Source organism: Phoenix dactylifera, chromosome 12 (assembly GCF_051530095.1).
Source record: "Phoenix dactylifera cultivar Ajwa chromosome 12, Ajwa_hap1_PhDact_Kaust_v1.1, whole genome shotgun sequence".
NCBI lineage: Eukaryota > Viridiplantae > Streptophyta > Magnoliopsida > Arecales > Arecaceae > Phoenix > Phoenix dactylifera.
In genome coordinates, this window is record NC_143201.1 from 7,806,554 (window position 1) to 7,814,128 (window position 7,575).

Below are 7,575 nucleotides of genomic sequence, written 5' to 3' on the forward strand. Positions count from 1 at the left end.
GAAAATCAGGTTGGATCGGTTCGGGTCCACGGCTACAATTTTTAACCCAACAGATCATTTGGGTTGGGTGGGGTCTATATATAACCTGGACCCAACCCAAAAAATTTGGGTCTAGTTCAGGTCTAACTCGAATCATGCCGGTGCATTCAATGATGATGAAAAGAAAAGCAAAGAATGTCATCTTACAATAGTTGTGGATATATGAGGATAACATATAATGAGTAAATTCAGAAGAACCATGGCTTTCTTGAGGTTCTTGTGGGTTAATTGAGATAGGTCTTACATACCACAGGATCCTTCCAATGATCTAAAATATAGTAGCGTCATGTATTTTCTTTTAAAAAAATAAATACATCAGAAGAACAGAGGAAGATAGTGGTAACTTGGTCTCACATTCACCACCAAGCAATAAATGTAGCTTTTTAGTGCAATGGATGGATAGATGGCAGGGGGATCTGATTGTTTGTCCAATCAATCACACTCGGTGGGAATTAAAGTTAAATATTGTGAGGCCCGTGCGGGCGTGTGTTTAGTCCCACATCGGTTATTCGCTGGGTAGATCTTGGGTACTTATACAGGATCAAAGAACCCAAATAATAACTTCCGGCTAGCCATTTTGGATGAGATCCTGGGTTGTTACAAATGGTATCAGAGCGGACCCAGCCCATAACTTATGTGGACTAGGAGACACTGCAGCACGGATCCATTGGGGTTGACCACGGACCGATCGTGGTGTTTGTGATTAGATTTGAATGGATTTGAACCCTTAGCCTGACGAGGACGTCAGGGCTTGAACGGGGGGAGTATGTGAGGCCCGTGCGGGCGTGTGTTTAGTCCCACATCGGTTATTCGCTGGGTAGATCTTGGGTATTTATACAGGATCAAAGAACCCAAATAATACCTTCCGGCTAGTCATTTTGGGTGAGGTCCTGGGTTGTTACAAATATTGCGATCATTTTCAAGAAAACAACCAACTGAATACCACATTTGAAGTCCTTAACTCATCCTCTTCCATGTGGAGGGTGGCAAGATAGGTTAGAGGGTAGTTACTTGCTGCTAGACCAGCGAGATTAGCGTCCAAAAACCCACCACCTTGCAGTAGGGCCTCTCACTATTTCCACCCAGTCTTTGTCTATAAAGGAAGATACATAGAACCGCTGAATCGCTGTGGATCTGTGGGCCCAAAATGGATAATTCGGATTCTGGTTGTGTTGGATCGGATCATTGGGTAAACAATCCAAAATTGACCAAAAAAATAATGGGTTGAGTCTAGTCAAGATTCAGTAAACCCAAACCCAAATCAAAAAATGGAAATGGTCCCATTTGAGACCCCGACCCGGCCCCACGGTTCCTTAAAAATGAGTCGGATCGAATCTAAACGAGTTGGGTCGGGTCGGGTCATGGGTCAACCCGACCCATTTGCAGCCTTACCTGTGACATGGTCGTCAAGCCTGATTACCTCAATGTCAACCACTCTGGCTCCATCATTGTTCCCTATCTCCAATCTTGGGTTTTCCCCTCCTCCAACCTCGTTGATCTCGTCTTCTCCCTCTCCCACCTTTTTGACCTCGATCCCTCCACCCTCTACACCTGCTATAGTTCCAATAATTCCACTACCCCTAATCCTAAACTGAATCCCTCCTTTTTCCATCACCCCTCCCCATCCCCAATAGAAGTAAATGTTTAATCGAAAAAATTGCATATAAAAATTTTGCTCCCTCTCCCACCTCTTCAGCCTCAATCTCCTCCTTCTACTCCCGGCCAAACCACAATAATCCGACTACCCCTAACCCTAATCCCTCCTCTTCCTATCAACCCTACTCTTCCCCAATAGAAGTTAATATTTAATCAAAAAATTGTATTTAAAAAATAGGAATAATCAAAGAAAAATACTAAACTCCTTGCTAATGGATTTTCTTAAGTTTGAAGAGTCCATATAAAATACTTACTCCTTAGACATCTTTTTCTAAAATATTTTTTCATGAAGTCTTCTTATTTTTCTTAGGTTATTACCAATTATGCATTTGACTATTGTTTTGTCTGCATCTCTCTTTCCCATCTTCCTTCCAGGGGGCAAATGAGTCTTGCTGCAGCATCCTATACTGGAGGCCCATCAAGATGGATAGATCCAGACCGGCTATCATGGCTGATAGCTCCTAGCTGTAAAATAGACCCCAAAAAACTATCAGTCGATTTGGGAAAGCTCATGAACTTACATCTGTTGGAATATTTCAAAATTCCAATTCTACCCTTTTTTGTCTTTTCTTATTCTGCATTGTACTTTCTTTAGTCCCACATTGGAAAGAGATAAAACTCAAAAGGTTTTTATATAGTATTCAACCTTTTAACTTGGTGAAGCAAAGAAAGTAAGTAGCACATGCGCGCACGAGCCTAATGGAGGTCCAAGCCAAAATTGGCGAATCCGATCCGGAAATGTTTAACCGGGCGTGTCGCACTCGATCATCGCGCGCAGGGGGAACCCCCCCTCTCTCTCTCTGTGTTTTCTGTATTTCCGAGAGCCTCCGAGGGGCGCGATCTATTCTTAAGGACAGTGAAATCACGCCTCAATTGATAAGTTCTTCCTTCTTTCATCTATTATTTTTATAACAACATCTTCTCCTCTTTGCCTCCAATTCGCGTTCCACTTTGAATGCCACATTGCGAATTGAAGCTGGGACTGCTTTGCATGGTCTGATATCTTTTGATCTAGTATTTGCAAAATGATGCCTCATCTGAGTTATGCCACCCACAAACTCATCTTGGCAATATTTACGTCGAACCGTCCACCTCTCCTGCACCATATGCTCCCACTGCACATCTTTACTCCTTGGCATTATTCACTGCAAAAGATATCAATCAACATATGCAGACAAAAGGAATCAAAATCATAAAAGAAAAAATAAAAACAACACAAAAGAAGGCAACAACAACTAAACTGAAACAACAACTGCAACACAACTATTGAAGTTGGAAGAGAATGGGATTGAGAAATGGACAGAGCTCAAGAGGAAAATGAGAGTGAATCTGGAAACAGAGACTTGTATTTTGTTGTTCTCACAATGCCCTGTTTAAATAGTTACAAGAGCAACAAACTTGCTCAGAATCTGTTTCTGCTAAAAAAAAACGGTTATAACTAATTAAACTGTTAATCCTCAACTAAAGCAGCTTATCCATACTAACAGAAATTTGTTTGTGCCAGATCAGTTTCAGCTTGCTGTTTTAACACTTCCTCTTAAGATGGAGTGTGTATATCATGCACACTCATCTTGGATAGTAATGAATGAAACAAATGACCACTAACTACTTTAGTAAAAATGTCAGCTAGCTGATTATGAGAAGATACATGTAAAGTATATAGAATTCCTTCTCGAATTTTGTCTCTGACAAGATGGCAATCCAACTCTATGTGCTTTGTTCTTTCATGAAAAACTGGGTTGGCAGCAATATGTAGAGCGACCAGATTATCACAAAACAAGATTGCTGGCCTATCATGTTTTACTTCCAGATCTGCAAGTAAGTATAACAGCTATTGAATTTCACAAGTGGCTGAAGCCATTGCTCTATATTCTGCTTCAGCCGATGACCTTGATATTGTGTTTTGTTTCTTAGATTTTCAAGACACCAATGCATCCCCCAAAAATGCACAATGCCCTATTATTGACCTCCTTGTATCTGGGTAACTAGCCCAATCTGAATCTGAGAATACTTTTAGATGAAGATCATTGGATGCTAAAAGAAAATCCCTTGTGATGGTATGCCTTTAATATATCTAAGAGTTATGTGAGCTACATCCAAGTGAGGCTGCCTTAGTTAATCCAAAAACTGACTTAATACTTGAACAACAAATGACAAGTTAGATCTAGTGATGGTGAGATGAAACTAATCGTTTATATGCTAATAGATCTTCTAACAGTTCTCCAGAAAATATGTTAAGCTTCATGTTCCGCTCTTGTTGCCCAAAAAACAACCCCAGAGAAAGAAAGGAAGGGGGGGGGAGGGGGTTGAATTGGGTTCTAGTTAAAATTGGATTCTTTAAATTTTATCTAATACGGTTAATGAAAGCTTTTTTGATTTTAAGCAAATGTAATTGAGTAGTCTATAAGAAAACAGTAAAAAAGTAAAGCAAGATAGATCACAACACAAACACAAGATTTTTATAGTGGTTCAGAGTCAACCCTTGCTCCTACATCCACTTCCTAAGCTTCTCTTGGAAGTTCACTATAATCTTAAGATTACAGCCCAGTTGTTTTACAAGCTTACAACCCAACTTGTTGTTTTTGCAGGATCATAACGAACCTAGTCGATTTTTCCGGCTCACCGACTAAAACCTCTCCATTTATTTTCTCGGGCTCACAAATAACCTAGTTGGTTTTACGAGCTCACCAGCAAACCTTAACCCCTTAATTCAGTCCCCTAATTAAATCAAGTAACAAATAACAAAGAAATAAGTTTTAAATATTACAAGCTTCTAGATAAGCAGATATAGCAATATAAACAAAATATAAAGAAAGAAGCCCTCAAATAGATTTTGCCGATAGAAAACTTTGCTTCTCCTTTACTGGATCCTCTCTTGAATGCGCTTGTAATTGAGGATCACTTCAATAAGCCTTTAATGTAGACCTAACCACGGTTCCGGAACCGTCGGTTTCGGTTATGGAACCGCCGGTTCCGGTTCCACAAAAATCTAGAACTTTAACCGAAATCGAAAATAGTCGGTTCGGTTCCAGTTCTAGAACCGCCGATTCCGGTTCCGATTCCAGACGGTTCCGGTTCTAGAACCGCCGGTTCCGATTCCGGTTCTAGATGGTTCCGGTTCTAGGCGGTTCCGGTTCCGATTTTAAACGGTTCCGATTCCGATTTTTCAACATAAATTATAATTTTTTTAAAAAAAAATAGATTGTGTAATTAATTTGGAAAAAAATTTAAATACACATAGATTGTGTAATTAATGCAAAATGATATTTAGTTACATTAAATAAATTTGGAACTACTTTATTTTATTATAAATGGAAAAAAAAAGAAAAAAATAGGCTTGAACTTAATTAAAATTAAGCTGCCTACGTATCCTCTTGGGGTTTAGAGGAATCAAAGCCCTCGTAGTTCACTTACCTTCATGGTTGAGCAATTAACCCCCTTACCTCAATGATCAATCACTATCATTGCTGCCGGCTGTAGACGATCCGCTAGTTTCAATATCAAATAAGTCTTCACTATCCTCAAATGTGTTCACTTGTAATCTACGTTCTGCCTTTCTCCAATCGTCAACACATGCTTGGGCTTCCAAGTTATTCGGCCTTAAACAAGATCGTCGCTCATCTAAGATTTGACCTCCAGCACTAAATGTTTGCTCAACAGCAACGGTTGAGCATGTGCAAGCTAAAATCTCCTTAGCAATTGCCGAGAAACCTGAGAATTGGTTTGAATGCTCCTTCCACCACTTTAATATTGGAAATTGTTGATCTAAAATGCTATCACCAAACTCAAAAGAAGTGGTTAGATAATAATCAAGTTCCACACTAGAATTTGATGAACTCCTCGGGCGCTTTTGGCGTTGCAAAATCATTTGCTGTGCAACGCTAAGATTTGCAACATCTCCAATGCCTCCAATATTACTGCATTGTTGAAGGGTGACATTTTTACCATATTTTGCATTGTACTCATTGTATAAATTAATAATATTATTTTTAACCATAAAAATAATATTTAAAACATCAATATCTTCTTCAAAAGGACCTAAACAACTATAATATGCATTTAGATAATCTGTCAACCATCTAATTTACTACGTGGATCAAAAATAGATGCAACAAGATTCAGAGGTGGAATATTTTTATAATAATTAAGCCATTTCACTTTCATCGCAGAAATAGGAGCTTGCAAATCATTATCTTGCTCAAAAGTTTTAATAGCATCAGCAATATTAACACATTCTAAAACTAGTAAATGAGCATTAGGATAATAAATACTATATTAATTATTAGTAGCATCATTAAAACTTTTAAAACGGCCATAATTTTTTTGCAAACATCCCACTCCTGGAAAAATAAAACCACACTAGAAATATTATTTACAATAAAAGTACATAATAATTTTTTGTAAGAAAAAGTTTCATTTAAAAGTTCATACATGGAATTCCAACGATTTGGAACATCTTTAAACAATTTTTTTGGCCTCATATTATGAAGCCGACAAAAAGAAAACCACTCCTTCATAATTTGTGGACGAAACCATATATACTCTAACGCATTTTTAATTGGCTGAAGATACTGACCAAGGGATTTTAAAGCATCTTGAAATTTAAAACATGACATGCACATCGTATATGAAAATATTTACCACCAAATGAGGGTTTACAAAGTTTTTCAAGATGAGGAATTGAAGCAGTATTTGATGATGCATTATCATAAGAAATTGAAAATACTTTATAAACTAAATTATACTTGTCCAAAATATATTTTATTAGTTTCCAAATATTTTCAGCAGTGTATCTTTCGTCAAAACCTCTAAAAGCAATAAGTCTTTTTTGCATTTGCCTTTCATCATCGATCCAATGACATGTGATACCCATGTATGAATGGACTTGCCAATGATCACTCCATATATCAGAACACAAAGAAACATTTCCATTAAAAGATGACAGCTCTGGAAGAATCGGCTCGTGAACAGTTGGAGTCGACTCGAGCACTGTGCCTTGAAAACTTACTTTCTAACTTTTCTATAAGAGTCGGCTCTGGAAGAGTCGACTCGAGCACTATGCCTTAAAAATCACTTCTCTGTCTTTCCTGTAAGAGTCGATTGTAAACAGTTGGAGTACACTCGCGCTCTGCACTTGAAAAAAAACTGCTCTCTGTTTTTACTATAAGAGTCGACTCGCCTCATCTGGGAGTCGGCTCAAGGAAGTGCCAGACAATAACCATATGTGAGAGTCGACTCGTGAATTTTGGGAGTCAACTCGAGTGCAAGGCAAATACTTTAATGGTTCCAAACATAAGTAAAGTTCAACTTGAATTTCCTGAACCATATTCTAAGGCATTCTTACAAGTTTGAAAGTATTTTACCTGTAACACTCACTTGAATTCATTAGTACAATATGAAATATACTCAAGTGTTTTGGGCTCATCAAAATCAAATAAGGAATCAATAATCACTCAGCAGCTCTATTAGGGTTTTGGCTACTCTTGCACCAGTGAAACCAATATCCTCAAGTATTTGCAATGCAAATTTTGTTTGGCAGACTGATATACCTTTTGTAGACCTTGCTACTTCTAAGCCCAAACAAAATTTCAAAGCTCCTAAGTCTTTAATTTTGAATTGATGATTAAGTGCAGACTTGAGAACATTTATTTCTTCTAAATCATTTTCAGCGAGTATAATATCATCAACATATACTAAAAGAGCAATAAATGAATTAGCTCTTGATATGGTAAACAATGTATAATCTGCTTTAGACTGCTTGAAACCTTGTTGAATTAAAAAATCAGAGAACTTAGCAAATCATTGCCATGATGCTTGCTTCAAACCATACAAGGATTTATTTAATTTACAAACCACTTGTGTTGATGAAGACTTTCCCTT